Raw genomic sequence first — 15,157 nt, 5'->3', positions numbered from 1 at the left:
GTCCTGCCTTTCTGTCCCTCTGTCAGCTGGCCCTTCTGTACCCAGCCCTGACCTGTGTGTCTGGATTAATCCACTGGTGGCTGCATGGACCAGAGGGAGGTGGTAGAAACCGTGGGAAATGGGGCCTACTTTAAACAAGTGGGCCCTGGGGGTGGGCCCTGGGGACTATAGCGTGTCCCTGGCCCCTTCCTCCCTCTGCTTCCTGGTCCCCCACACCCTCCCTGCCATGGGAGTGTCACCTCAGGCACAAACAATGGAACCAAGTGACCGTGGCTGAAATCTCTGAGACGTGAGCCAAAATCAATCTTTCCTCCTTTAATTTTTCCCCCAGGTGTTTTGCCAGCGATGGAAACTGACTCTCACATCACGACACCAGTCAGTTGGATGAGAGCCACCTAATGACCTCATTTCATCTTAATGGCCCCTGTAAAGACCTAGCTCCAAATGCAGCCACAGTCTAGGTGCTGGCCTCAGGGCTTCAATCTGCATTTGGAGAGGACACAATCCAGCCCACAGCATGAACACCCTGATCCACCCGCAGGGCGGGGCACCCCGCTACATTCAGGGTAGAACAGGGCAGCCTGCGACAGAGCTCATGGCCAGCAGCCGAGGACCTTCTCCTGTGGTAGATGATCAGGTCCACCGATACCTTCCCCTCTCCCCTCCCCCTCCTTGCTGCTGGGTGGAGCCTTGGGCCTGGGTTCCGCCCAGCAGAGTGGAGAGATGTGAGGTGTCCCCTCCCAGCCTGGCCAGCAGTCATCCTTGCTCCCATCTGCCTCCATCCCTAGTCTTAGGGGATCCTGGGAGCCATAGGAGGGGACTCCAGCACCACACGGACCACCCTGGATGGGGGCTGGGGAGAGGAGGGGTCCAGGAGAGGGAGTTGGGGAGAGGGTGTGGCCTCAGGGAGGAAAGGTTTGAGGGTCCCAGGGGCAGGGCTGGGCTGGCAGTTCTCATCTTCACACAAAGGTCAGCCTCTGTTGGGTAGGAAAAGGGGCTAGGCACGCTTCCTACACAGCGAGGGGCCAATGGCTGTGGGAGGGCCACCGAGGGAGGACCGCCGAGGGAGGGCCATCATTGAGAGAGGCTCCCGCACCACGGAGCCCCCGAGGGCCCAGGCCCTACATGAGCGCACAGTGCAGGGGGAAAATCAGTCTCCATCTTGGGCAGGAAAGGGGATAAGCACTGTTACCCGCAGGAGGAAGAAGGAAGACAAGTATGATTAATGGCCGGGCCGTGATTCCCAGGGGAGATCAGAAAAACCAAGTCCACAATGCTGAAGGGTCACGGGATCAGACAGGGGCACAGAGCAGGGGAGGGCCAGGCAGGACAGCCGACAACCGCCTGCCCAACACCCACATGGACTTCCTGCTGGGCAGCAGAGGGATGTCCCGTAAGAGGCAGAGACAGTGGCCCAGCCAGGGGCTCAATCAACACAGAAGGCCCAGGTGATTTCTAGAGTGAGAGGCCAGGCCCCTGGTCCCCAGAGTCACCATGTCAGCAACAAGCAGGACTCCACCACCAACCACAGGCCGGCTGATTCTGGCTCCGTCCTGGGAGGGGCCTGCTCCAATCAGGGTTCTCAGAGGGACAGAATCTACAGGACACGTGCCCAGTAGTCTCTCTACCCACGGCTCCACTTCTCACAGTGCCAGTCACACTCAGCCAACCCTGGCCCCAAAACATTAAATGGTAGTTCCAGAAATCAACAACTCAGAAGTTGTGCACAGTGTGAGTACCGTGACCAGATCTCGAGCCATTCTACACTGTCCCCGACAAGGCACGAATCACCCCATCATGCAGTGTGTCCACACCATGGGCACTACCCACCCATTAGTCACGCAGGAGCTGTCCTGATTATCAGATCTGCTGTCACAGTAGCTGTCAGGAGCTGTCACACAGGAGTTGAGCGCCCCCTAGTGTCAAGTGATGGAAATGCGGAGACTGGCTTCTGCTGCTTGTAGAAGCAGGTGGATCCCCGTCCGCTCAGCAGGGAGTGGGCGTAAGCCACTGCAGTGGGCTGCTCCTTGCTCGTTGTAATACTACCCCTCACCCTTTTTTGGATGGACTGTTCTATGGAACAGCTCCCTCAGTAAATCTCAGAATGTGCTCCTCTCCCCGCTCACCTCCCTGGTGGGAGTGGGAATAGAGGAGCCGTCCTGAAGAACCCCAAGGAAAAGATGTGATTATTTCGTGCCATTCCAGTGCCCTGGAGTGACCCTGACTGGAGCAGCCGCGTGTCGTGGCAGTACCGCGGTGCTGGTGTCTGCGCAGCCCTGGCTTTCCTGAGTCATGGCTCAATACACAGGCGAGATGGTGCTGCCAAGTCAGAGAGGCCAAGAAGAGCCCTGAAATGCTCCCTCTCCTGAAGAGGCGAGTCCCCGACCTAAAAAAAAGAAGTCTACGTTGAAGTTGCTAAGCCCTCCGCTGCTGGGGTCATCTGTACTGTGCTGAATTCACAGCGCAAACCTTACCACAGGTCTGCATGCGCTGCCTGCCAAGGGCCCCTGCATCCCCGTGGACCCCAGAGCACATCCCCTCAGACCAGCCAGCGCAGTGGGGGGTGTACCCAGGGGGTTCTTCAGGTCCCGGGGTCCACACTGGTGGATTCAAACAACCAAGGATCAAAAATATTTGAAAACAAGCTCCCTGTGCTGAACATGGACAGACCGGCTCTTGTCACCTTGTCCCCCTGATGGGTGCATACTCGAGAGAATAGAAAGTGGGGCCTGAGGACACACGGACATGTCTGCATGTCTCTGTTCACAGCAGCTTCAGGATGGAAGTGAGCTCAGAGTCCCCGGAGGGTGACAGAGTGAAGAAATGTAAGTGGAGGGGCTCTGACACTCCGCAGCAGGGATGAATCTTGGGGACGTGGTGCCCTCAGGGACTCATGCCCAGGGACGTGTGATCCCACTTCAGAGGCCCCTGGAAGAGGCAGACCACAGAGACAGCAAGGAGCTCGGGGTCAGGGCTGGAGCAGCGGGAGCTGGTGTTTAATGGGGACCAAGTCTCAGTTTCACAAGATGACGGTGTCATCGCAATGTGAACGTCCTTAACACCACTGGACACTGTGAGACGGTTAAGGTGGACATTTTTAGATTATGCATTTTACCACATTTTAAAAAGTCACCTAGAAATCTTGGCTTGAAATGTACCAACGGGATCACACTAAGTGACTTCAGCAAACCAAACTGGGAGTCCCAAACGCAGGGCTCATGTGCCATGGAAACTGCTCGGGGAATGGCGAGAGGAGCACTTGGCCTTTGGAAACACTTGCAGGGACTGAGCCGCTCAGCAAAATGCCCCTGGCTGTGAGGCCAGAGCCGGGAGGCAGCGGGAAGCCTGGCCCTGGGGGCCTGGTCCTGGCCTGGGATGGGCGCCTGGGGACTCTGGCGCCCTAACAGGAGGAGACCCGGGCGCCCTGGCTTCTGTGCTGCCAAGAAAAGAGCCGGTGGCACCTGCGCAGCCAGGAGCAGCATCCAGGTCTGAGCGCCCCACCTTCCGGAAGCAGCCGTGCAGGAGGTGCAGGAGCCTCCCCTGTTCACCAACTGCCCGTGTTTTAGTTTTGTGGTTTTTCAGACGGTTAAATGGGAACATTTATTCACCTGAGAAGGTCGGCTCCTACAGCAAAGCTGCACAGGTGTTACTCAAGTATCTCATTCAGGCACTTTCTCATTCAGTGTTCAAAATGACTCCAGGAGGGGCATGTGGGCTCATTTTAGAGATGAGAGGGGACCCATGAGATAATGTCATTGTCCAACCCAAAAGTACGGAATTAGAAGGAACCCAGGGCCTCGCCACAGTTCAGGGAGTTCAGAGGCGGCCACAGCTGCGCCTCCCTGCTGAGCCCTGGCTCCCAGCGCCTGGCCATGTCGCCTGGCAGTCTCACCTCTCAGTGCTCCTTTCACACCTGCATATGCCACCTCTGGAGCCCTGCTTTCCTCAGACCACGGCACAAGGCCACAGTGTGGCTCATTCAGCCCTGGGCCAGGCTGCACACAGCCCCAGCCGGAGCCTTCACCAGTGCTGACGGGGGCGGGGGCTCCGGCTGGGGTGCCTCCCGGGGAACTGTTCCAGCGCCACCCCTTTGATCATCCTCCCAATCGTACTCAAACGTGACCGTGGCATTCACTGTGACTTTCTTTCCAGTAGACCTCCTGGGTCACAGACCAGGATCTCAGGAGCCTCTGTCCCTTGTTCTTCGGAAGGTCGCTGGAGAACACCTGTGTGCTCGTGGTCCCTGCCACACGTTGGAGGCTTGAGAGGGCCATAATGCAACTGGTGGGAGGAGGGTGCCAACCGTGTGGAGAGACCCCAAAGCAAGGTCCCCAGGAGCCAGGACTTCACCGAAAAGGAGACCAGTTTGACGACAGTGCTCCCCGAACTGGGAGAGCACTGGACGCGGGATTCCAGGTCTCTGAGGTCTGGGCTACGACCTCTGACTCACTGCCACAGAACAACACTCACCTTTTGGGGTGTGTCTCGGGCTGACGGGGTTCCTGTTTGCCGCGTGAGTGTGCCTGGCGAGGCTGCGGGGGTTCTGCTGAGGTCTCTGCAGGCCGCAGAGCAAATGCCAGGGCTCCCCCTACCTCAGCCCCCGGGACAGTTTCTCTGAAGTGTATTTCAAGTCTCCAGCTTCAGCATAAAAAAGACCACAGGGCCAGGAACAACCCAGGGCCCTGACGTGCTCCCGAAATTTCCAGAAGGCCGGTCTATTGGCCTGCACCATGACTCTCCTGGAGCTCTGCATCACAGATGCTTATGGAAGCTTTCAGGACAGCATCAGACCCAGTCAGTGGCTGTCTGCAGACACAAAGACTGAGCGGGCCTCAGCTGAAGATGTGGTAGGGGCGGGAGGCGGTGGTGGAGCTGGCCTCGCTAGGCAACGCCTGGGTTCCAGCCGCAGTACTGCGCAGAGACTCAGAGTCCTCTCTGCGGCGCCCTGCGCAGGGCGGGCCAAAGTGCTGGGGGCCAGCCCCAGGCAGTGGGCAGCTCTCTTGCCCACGGTGAGGCAGCTCCAGGGTGGGTTCCACGCCATCTCCCAGGTCCTGTTGGGACTGAGCACCAGCTGCCGCTGGCTCTGGGGAATCACGGTGGGTTGGCCTTCTTCCCCTCCTCGTCTCCCCGCCCCTTCTGGCTTTCGCTGGTGTGGTCTCCCCTCTTTAGCCTGCCTCCCTGCCTCGCCTCTCTCCCCCAACACACCTTCCATGTGGGAGCAGAGGTGGCCTCTAAAGGCAAGGCAGACATTGGCAATCACCTGCTGAGCCCCACTGCCTCCTGTTGCCTTTAGGGTGACCTCGGCTCAGCAGAGCTACGGGGATCTGTCATTTCCTCTCTGCTCAGCTCTTTCCTGCTTTCTCCCTAAATGCCAGACCAGTTGGAGAGATTTTGATTCTGGACGAGCTTTGGGCCTTTCTGAAAACCCATCTCCTTTGCTTGCATACAAAGCTTGGTCCCTGGGTCTGCCACTGGGGACCAACCTCAGATGGGCACGAGTGAGACAAGAAGCAGGGCCCTCACTGCCCCTGGAGCCTGAGCAGAAATCAGCTTTTGCTTCAAGCCCCAGGTTAGAGGCAGGAGTCACGCACATGGCGGCATCGCTGAGCTGAGCGGGTATCTTGATCCCAGTGGGAGACGAGGACCCTGGGCTCAGGGAGAGGACACACACCAGGAAGTGGAAGGCTGCGGTTGGCCCCAGGGGCCATCTCCGTCCTGAGCTCAAGCTCTCAGCCCCCTCCTCTGTGCTGTGAGAGGGAGGAGGAGGGGGCCCGGCCTCTTGCAGCAGGGAGCAGGGCCTGTGGCCAGGGCTCCATCTGCACAGTGAGCTGCCAAGGGCGTGTGGCCCACCTGCCCTCTCTGGCATCCTCGGGCCTAGGCTCCCTGTCATTTCCTAGGGCTGTCAGCAGCAGAGCCTGGCCCTGATCAGAACTTAGGGACAGCACACATGTTGGCAGGGGGTCTGGTAAAGATGGCAGATGTGCATTTTCTCTCCCCAAATGAGCAACCGTCGATTTCTCATCTACCTTGGGAACACGCCGGCCCGGCTCTGGACACAGCGCCCCTCTGAGAAGGACCTGCAGCCCCTCTTCAGACCACCTGGTCCAGGCTCAGTGTTGGGAGGAGGCGGAGGCCGAGGGTGAATCTTTGCCCAGACCCTCCCTCGATTGAGCCAAAGGATCATTGCCAACTGCTTTGCTATTCAGTCTGCAGTTTTCTTGGCAGATCAGTACAGATCCTGGAAATTCTCAAGGTGTTTTTTGTTAAAAAATTTTTATAGCTTGAGAGAGAACTGCGGGTGGAGGAAGGAGAGAGATGGATTAAACTTCTAAGACCCCCTGGGATCCGTTCACTCTCACAGTCACAGGTTAAGGCCAGAAGGAGGGCTCGGGTTTGCCAGGTCTCCCATTGAAGACAGGCCAGCAGGCAGGAGGATTGCCAAGTTCAAGGCCAGCTGCAGCAACTTAGCAAGACCCTGTCACAAAATAAAATTTTCAAAAGCGTTGCAGATGTAGCTCGATGGTGGAGCGCTGGCCTGGTGTGCACAAAGCCCTGGGTTTGATCTCTAGCGCTGGTAGGAGGGGAAAAAAAAAAAAAAAAAAACACTCTTGGGTTTGGCAAACTTTAACCCCAGTGCTGTTACCCTGCCTCAGACATCTCCAGAGCACCCTGCAGGTGAAGGGGCTGAGTCTGAAGTGCACCATGCAAAACAGGGGACAGGGAGAAAACCGGGGGGTTCTCCGTGTGTGCAGAGGAAGAGCAGGATGTCCGGAGGAGGGGGCAGGCTCCAGGGGCGCCCCGACTCTGCTCTGACCTGCTCTCCTGAGAGTGAGAACTCACCTGGGCTCCTCACCCACTGTCCACCTGGCTCATTTCTTTCTCCCCACAGGTTGAGAAGCACCGTTACCCCTTCACCCAGGGTAACTCAGGGAAGCCAGTGCGCCCAGCTCAGCACCATGCCACCCGCCACTCTCCACATTTCCTCCGTTTCCTGTGGTTTGTACCTTGGTTCCGTGATTTGTTTTCCTTTTGATGTGCAGTATCTTTTGAATTTTTTCAAGGCATAAAAGCAGCCCATGCCCAACTTCAGATCACACAATACAAAGAGGTGTGTGCAGAGCCATCCCAATCTCCAGCCACAGCCCACCCTCCTCCACACAGAGTCCCCCTCCCTGTGACCAGAATCACAGCTGGGGCCTGTTGGGAAAATGTGCTTTCGTGGAAGGAGCTCAGGGGAGGTATCTCGGGGACACCATAGTAAGTGCAGTTACCGGGCAGCCCACAGCACCCAGGCCGGCAGGGCCAGCCCCTCGCCATCCTGCACCCACCCAACCGTTTTTCTGCCTTTATTTCTTCTTATCTCATTAAGTTCCCCAAATGTCATGGTCACTCCTGGGGATCTTGGCACATGCCAGGCCCTTCCTCCCCAGAGTTCCCCCTCATGGGACCTCAGGGCCTTTCTTCAAGCCCAGATTTGACATTAATAAACACTGTGCTCAACACACACACAACCCACCCTGGCATGGCCACTGGAGCATCACCCGGGCCAGGCAGGTGGTCAGGGGTGGGCTAAACAGGGTTGGCCCTGGGGCACCTGTTGGGACAGGCAGGTGGCGGTTTCTCTGCAGCCTCAGAACAGAGGGGCAGATCTCCAGCTGTGCCCTCCCCATGGGGTGCATCTGCCAGCTTTGGCTCTTTTCTCTCTATTGAAAGGTCTGCTCCAGCCCAGACCTAGGGCCACCTCTAGGGAAGCCACCCAAACACCCCCATCAAAATTCTCCTCCTCTGGGCCCCCAGGCCCTGCCCACACTCCCCAGCAGCTACTCCCAGCAGCGTGGGCCCAGCTGGGCCAGCACACCTGCCCCTGGATGACCCTCCATTCAGACAGCCTCATGAACTGTCTTCTGGGCTCCTCGAGAAGCACAGACCGTAACGTCCAGCCCAGAGCGACCCTCGCCGGGCTGCAAGGAGCGTTAGCCGCTTCTCTCTGTGGGACGGTCAGGTGTTTTGTTATTTCTGCCACAGGCGCCACACCCACTGCCTAGGGGATTCCTGGCCTGGGGGTGTCTGACTCCCACCTCAGCCTGGGTCCTTGAGGCTGAGCTGTTCTGACATCTGCAGGGTCCAGTTCTTCCCTCAAACTCTCCTGTCTAGCGACCAGAGTTCCCAGCCACTCCCCGCCCCAAGTTAAGGAAAGCAGTGAAGGGATCTGGAGAGGCCTGCGCCCAGGGCGAGCTGGCCGTGGGCGCACACAGCTGAGCCGCATCTGCCCAGGCTCCAAGGACGGGGGGAGAAGGTGCCCTCTGGGGCACAGTGCAGACCTCAGCCCCTCCAGACAGCTGCCCAGAGTCCCTCACACCCTGTCCAAGCGGCAAAGTTCGGCTTATCAAGTCCAGCAGGTCACAACCCACCTCAGGCTCTGCTCCCTGGGGCCAGGTGGGTGCCTGTGGGTGGCAACCATCTGGGGCTCTGCTCCCCAAGGCACAGGTGGGTTCTCCGTGCTCCAGTAAAGCCTCGGTCCTGCCAGCCTGGGGCTCCCATCCATGAGGAGAAGCCACCAGCGGGGGATGGAAGCAGCATGGCGGGCTGAACCTGGAGGGTGCAGGAAGCGCACAGGGAGGGCCTGGGTCATTCACTCACCTCCCCCACACACACCAGGTGATCAGCACCCACACCTGCCAGGCTCCGGGGACACGACTGTGGCCAAGTCCCCCACCTCACTAGCTGACACTCCAGTGAGGGAGGGCATCAAGCCACTAGCTGAGCCAGATTCCAAGTGCAGCCCACAGAGGTGGGGAAGCAGGCCCAGGCCCCCAAACACAAGTACCTGCCAGGCCTCTGCTCGGCCCCAGGCAAAGGCTGCAAGCAGGGTGGACGTTATGTCTCTGCTTCCCAAGGCATCCGTGCCATCTTCGAGCAAAGCTCTCTCTGGAAGGATGGACAGGTCGGAGGGAGGCAGAGAGGCCAGACAGGGGGCTTCTGGAACAGCCAGGAGAAAGAGCAGCCATCGGGGCCACGCAGCGCCCAGGGACAGAAAGCAGGGATGAGTGGAAGGAGAAGCCAGGCTGGTGACACCTGGTGCTACCCACACCAAGCAGAGAGGAGGCCAACACCAGCCCCTCCTCAAAGTCAGCCAGCCAAGGGCTGCCAGTGTGCTTCCCCTAAAGGACACCCCCCAGAGCACGCTGTCTCCCTGCTACCCCACAAAGCACGGGTCAAAGGTCAAGGTTTAGAGCAGCAAAACTCAAAAATGAGGTTCTAGAGAGGAAAAAAAGAAAGAAAATAAAACCCAGGAAAGTCCTTGCCTTACCTTGGTGGATCCATCCAGCTGTAGATAAATAGGAACTGTGGGCCAATGACCCTGGGTGAGGATGGCTCAGTCCACCGGAGCCAGGTACCTGCAGGGGCCACGCTGGCTTTAAGGGAAAGGACAGGGCCAGCAGCACGGTGGAGGCTGGGAGGTGGCGGGGAGGCAGCCAGAGCTGCAGGTGAGCAGGTGGAGCCCAAGGCCAACAACAGCCACTGTTCCACCAGCTGGGCCACACCCTGGAACCAGGAGAAGAGGATGTTCCCGGTCTCACACCAACAGGACAGGTACTGTGCTGCCCCCCCAACTTGACCTCCCCTGACTGCCTCCCCGCTTACAGGGCGAAAATGGGCTCAGCCAAGCTTCCAACCTGGCCAGGTTGCCTCACTACGGAGTCGCAGACTGGGACCAAGCCCACCTGGCCCTCAGGCTGGAGGCACGGCCCTAGGCTCCAGGGCACTGTTGTCCCATGCAGGAGGACCCAGGAGCTGCCAGCCTCCCACCTGGCTAGCAGGGCATGTGCCTGGCTCCAGAGAGACCCCCACATGGCACACACATGTGAACACCCTCACACCACATGTAACCCTACACACCTGTGCACACTCCCACACGGACCCCAAACCAGAAAACTGCAGCTTCAGTCACAGGGAATTTAGCTGGGAAAGGAATGGGGGGAGGCAGCTCCAGGAAGCCACTCTGGTCCTGGGACCTCCAAGGTGCTACACCCACCTCCCCTTTGGGCTCCATCACAGGGTGCCCATTTGTCTCCAGGGTCCAGCAGAAGCCAGCCCAAACCCCTAACATGGAGGGGCAGGGGTCTTCCCTAAGGCTTAGGAACCAGAGCAGGACTGAAAAGAAAGGGGACAGAGCTCAGTCGGTAGAGCGCTTGTCTTGCATGCACAGACCCTGAGTTCAATCCCCACCACCACCGAAAAAAGAAAGTAAAAGAAAGAAAGGACGCCCCTTGAGCAAGGGGGCCAGAGCAGGGGCAGCCAGCGCCCACGTGGATCTGGCACAGGGTGCTGCTGAGGCTCAGGATGGCCCTCACCCCCACCTGCCCAGCAGAGGCAGGTAGAAGAGCAGGCTGCGGGCTCACTGGGGAGGTGCGACCCGGGGAATGGAGCCAGGGTGCTGGGAGGTTGTGCACGAGGGGAAAGTCCCGTCTTCTCCAGCATGGAGTCCTCAGCGCACAGCCAGGGTCCTGCCCAAGGCCCCTGCACAGCCCTGAACTTCCAGTGCAGCACCTGAAAGGGGCAGTGGGGAGGGGGTCCCCAGCACTGCCTGCTGCTGCTCTGCTGCCCTCAGCTGGCACAGGCCCAGCCAGACATGGAGCCCAGCGGGCGAGTTCCGGTTCAGGCACCACCGTGTTCACTCCAGACACCCCTGAGCCCAGGACAGAGGGCCCTGGAAAACCAAGGGGCCTGACTGTGGCTGTTCCTCAGTTTCCCAAGAAACACCCCAGAGGCCACCAGAGTTCTCCAGGTGGGTGTGTCTGCCACAAGATGCCTTCCCAGCCAGAGGCATTCAAACCTCCTCTCTCGGCTGACCTCCTAGAGTCAGGGTAATAGCAGGGGGGGCTCAGAGTGGCTCAGGGTGGCTCGGGGCTGCACGGGGTGTGCTGGCTCCCTCCCCAGCCCCAGCACCCCATGATTATCACCAGGATACAACCCCTTGCCTCAAGACACCTGACACACCCGCCCCACAGGTGCAGGGAATCGAGGCTGGCAGAGGACCTGAGGCAGGCCCGGGCCAGCAGAGGCTATGGCAGCGGCAGCAGGCGCCCCACATGACCTCTGGGCAGCTGGGCAGTTTTCCCAGCCTGTGGGAAACCCATAGGGCCAAGGACGGCAGGACGCGGCCCACACTAGCCAGGGAAAGGGAGGGAGGGAGGGAAGCTCGGGCAGGGGCACCACCTTCCCCATCCCGGGCAGCAGGCGGGGCCTTTCATCTTAGTCTCCCTGGCTGGGGCCCCTTCCTGGCCCACCCCGCAGTCCTTCCTCTAGCTGAAGTGGTGGGCTGGGGAGCTCAGATTCTGCCCCTGGGCTGGGGCGCAGAGGACCCCTCCCTGCCCGGTCACTGTGCCGCTTCTACACCCTGAGGCCCTGGGAGGCCGAGCCTTTCTCTCCACCCTCCGCAGGCCCCGGGGGAGCAGCCAGGGCCCCTGGTCAGCTGCCTCTTGAAGCCTGTCGCCTCTCCAGGTTGTTGGAACTTAGGGCCTGCCTCACTGGTTCCCTTGCTCCCCCCACACTGGCCCAGTACTTTGGACTCCTGTCCAGGGCCACGCTAGAGTCCTCCAGCAGAGACAAGCCCCTGCCTTCCTCCCCTCCTCCCAAAGGGTCAAAGAGCTCCCTGGGGGAGCTAGAGCCACAGAGCTCTCGGAAGACGAGGGGTCCCTCTTCACAGCCTTGCACTTGGCCTTGACACCAAAAGCATAAGAGACAAGAATGGAAACTTCTGACTTCATCAAATTCAAACCATAGGTGCTCCCGACACGAGGTGGGAAGAACCCAGAGAATGGGGCCACGTTCAAGGCACCATCTGATAAAGGGTTTGCATCAAGAAGACAAGAACTCAGAGAGCAATAACGAAAGGACAACCCGCCTAAAAACAAGCAAGGATCTAAACAGATGTTTTCCCAAATGGCCAGACAGCAAGGGCAGGATCCTGGGTGTTGTGTGCCATCAGGGACTGCCGATTGAGACCACATGAGACGCCATCTCCACCCACCAGCATGGCTGGAGTGCAGCTGCCAGACCTCAGCAGGTGCTGGGAGGCCATGGAGATGCCAACGGTCACGCGAGGCGGCTGGGACTGCCAACGCCACCGCGGCTCTGGAAAGATCTGGCCACCTCCAGGGGAGTCTCTGAGGGACCTGGTGCTTTGTTCCCTTATCCACCTCAAACTGCCCTAACAGTGACCTGGGAGGTGGAGGCAAGAGGGATGAGCATATGGACACGAACACATCCACATGGACGTTCAGGGCAGCATGGGCCACATCTGGACACGAGCCACATGTGCATCAAGTGGGGACAGATAAACAACGTGTGGACTGTCCACAGCTGCTCCGGCTTCCCAGTGAATATCCTTTGGCCATCTGAAAAAATGGAGAGCTGGTGCATGCGTGACCCAGGACAGACAGACCTTTAACACGCTGCGCCTGGCAAACAGGGTCAGACAGTATGAGATTGTTATGCCAGATTCATGGGACCCCAGTAGACCTCCAGGAGCCGAATCTGATGCAAATACACAAGAGTCTTTATTGCAAGCTCAAGCCTGGACTCACAACCATTCCTGACGCAGTGGTCCCAGGTAGTGAGTCCTGGTCCTTTGTTCAGTGAGATTTTATAGGTTTTTGGAGATTCTCTATGTGTCACCACAGCACACAGCAAATCATTTCACACTGTGGGAAAATCAAACAACAACTCTTAACATTGATTAGCACATTCACTGGTGGGAACAATTTGGGTAGGGGTGATTGGTCAGTACAAGAGGGGGATTCCTTTGAACTGATTGATTTAGGCCACAAGGGGTGCTAAACTACATGGTTTCCCAACATGTTGTCAACCACCATAAACTAGTGGGGGTCACTGGCATCCCCTGTATTTTCCCTGTCTCATGCTGATTGGAGGTTGCTAGGGGGTTGCTATGGGTCCTCACCTAGCCTGACTGAGTCAGGGACACCTGGTACCACAGACCTCTTCTGTTATTTTTTTATTTTTATTTTTTGTATATAAACAACTCAGCAGGGTGGGTATGTGCTTAGGAGTGCTCTGTGAGATTTTCCAAGGACAAGGGTCACGCCCCCTTCCTTGGACAGGCTTTGCTCTGAGGTAGAGGTAGATTTCTCAAAAATGGAGTCACATTAGTTTCTCAAGATCAGTCACACGAAAGGTCCCAAGACGCAGAATCTATAGACAGGAGGTGGGCTCCCAGAGCCAGGGCCTGAGGCGGTGGGAAGGGCGACAACTACTGAGTACAGTTTCTTTCCTGTTTTTTTTTCTTTTTTTTGTACCAGGGCTTGAACCTATGGGCACTCAACCTCTGACCCACATCCCAGGACTTTTTATTTTCTATTTTGAGGCAGAGTCTCCCTAAGTTGCCCTTGAACTTGCCACCCTCTTGCCTCCACCTCCCAGGTCACTGTTGTTAGGGCAGTTTGAGGTGGCTAAGGGAACAAAGCACCGGCAACAACAACATGCGCAAAGGAACAACCAATCAGGCACTTCATAACCACCTGTCCATCAGCGGGGTCTCCTGACCAATCCTGGGGGACAGGGATCTCATCAAGATCCCCCAACCAACCCTAGGAGGACAAGGGACTCTAAAAACCTCCCTTTCCTATCCCAAGCCCTCCCTTCCTGCCCTAAGCCCAATAAAATTCCAATCCGGCTGAGTCTGAGTGCGACTCCCCAGGACCCGCTTGTTAGACTGGAGGGTCTTGTCTGGGAGCGAATCTCAATAAAGCCTTGTTCAGCAGCTTTTAATCTGCCTGCTTTTGGTCACCGGTTCCTGACCTTACAACTGTGAGGTTGTAAGGTGGGCACCACTGGGCACAGCTAAGTGTGCTTTCTTTTTAAGGTGATGGAAATGTTTAAAGTCAATCTTAGTGATGGCTGCACCTGTAACAGGGGTCCAACTGATGCTTTGACTATATCCCTTGTGGCTTTGAAACTGGTGTTTTTTTAATTTTTTCCCAGACTAGTTCTTCCTGATGGCCTCCTCCTCCCTCATCTTCTTTTCCCTGATCTTCTCCTTCATGATCGCTCCTCCTTAATCTCATTTTCTCTAAATAACCTCTTTAAAAAACCCCTGTTCCCCATGATGGGCAGAATCACAGCCTTTGGGACAAGAGTCCCCCTTTATAGTCCCCTGCAAAGATCGCCAAGGTCTCCTTTGCTAACAAAGCAATAAACCTTTTTCCTTTTTTTCAAAACCATGTCCTGGTTATCGCATTGGCATTGGGGACAAGGACCAAGCTTTTGGCAACACACATATCTCTGAATACACTAAAAACCTCTTGACTGTAACTGAAGAGTGAAGTACATTTTAATAATGTCAGGTCTTTTTAGTGTTTAAAGAAAACTAGAAAGGTTAATCTGTTAACTTCAACTTTCACCTTAAGGAGGAAATAATGAAATCCAAAGTGAGCAGAAGAGAAGAAATAAGAAAAACCAGAGTGGGATCCACTGAAATCAGAAACAATAACACAGTGAGAGCCGTGAACCCAAGCCTGGTTTTCGGAGAAGGTCAACAGCACGTACAAACTCTACTTAGACTGATTAGGAAGAAAAGAGAGCACATTACCAGTACCAGAGGGAGGGACAGGAGGGGAAGAGGGACACGGGGAAGTAACGAAGTTGGCCAAGTCACATTGTCACACTGCGCGCACGTGCAGATACCTAATGAGTCCCGCCGCCACGTACCACTGTGGTACACCGCTAAAAGTAAGAGAAAAGATCACCAAGGTCGGGAGGGAGGGGACTCTCACAGATTCTACAGATTGTTTTCAAACACCTGAGCCACAGAGATGAAGTCTCAGGAGGATGAAATTAGAGGTTAACAGAAACCATTTTACTTTTGCAAAATTAAAAACCACTTGTGCATATTTCAGGTTGTTTCAGGGAAATAATTACACAACAGTGTGCTGCGCCGTGCAACAGAGGGCCCCCAGAGTTACACTGTTAGGGTCCCACCACTGTGACAAATACATGTGGTACTCAGCTCAAAGGAGGAAAAGCCATGCTTTGGTTTGTGGCTTCTGAGGGTTCAGTGCAGGGGTTCTTTGGGCCTGTGGCAAAACAACACAGGGCAAGGGCATGTGGCAGAGGAGGTCCTCATCTCATGGTGGCC

Source organism: Urocitellus parryii, chromosome 10 (genome assembly GCF_045843805.1).
Source record: "Urocitellus parryii isolate mUroPar1 chromosome 10, mUroPar1.hap1, whole genome shotgun sequence".
NCBI lineage: Eukaryota > Metazoa > Chordata > Mammalia > Rodentia > Sciuridae > Urocitellus > Urocitellus parryii.
Note: the sequence above shows the minus strand (reverse complement) of the source record.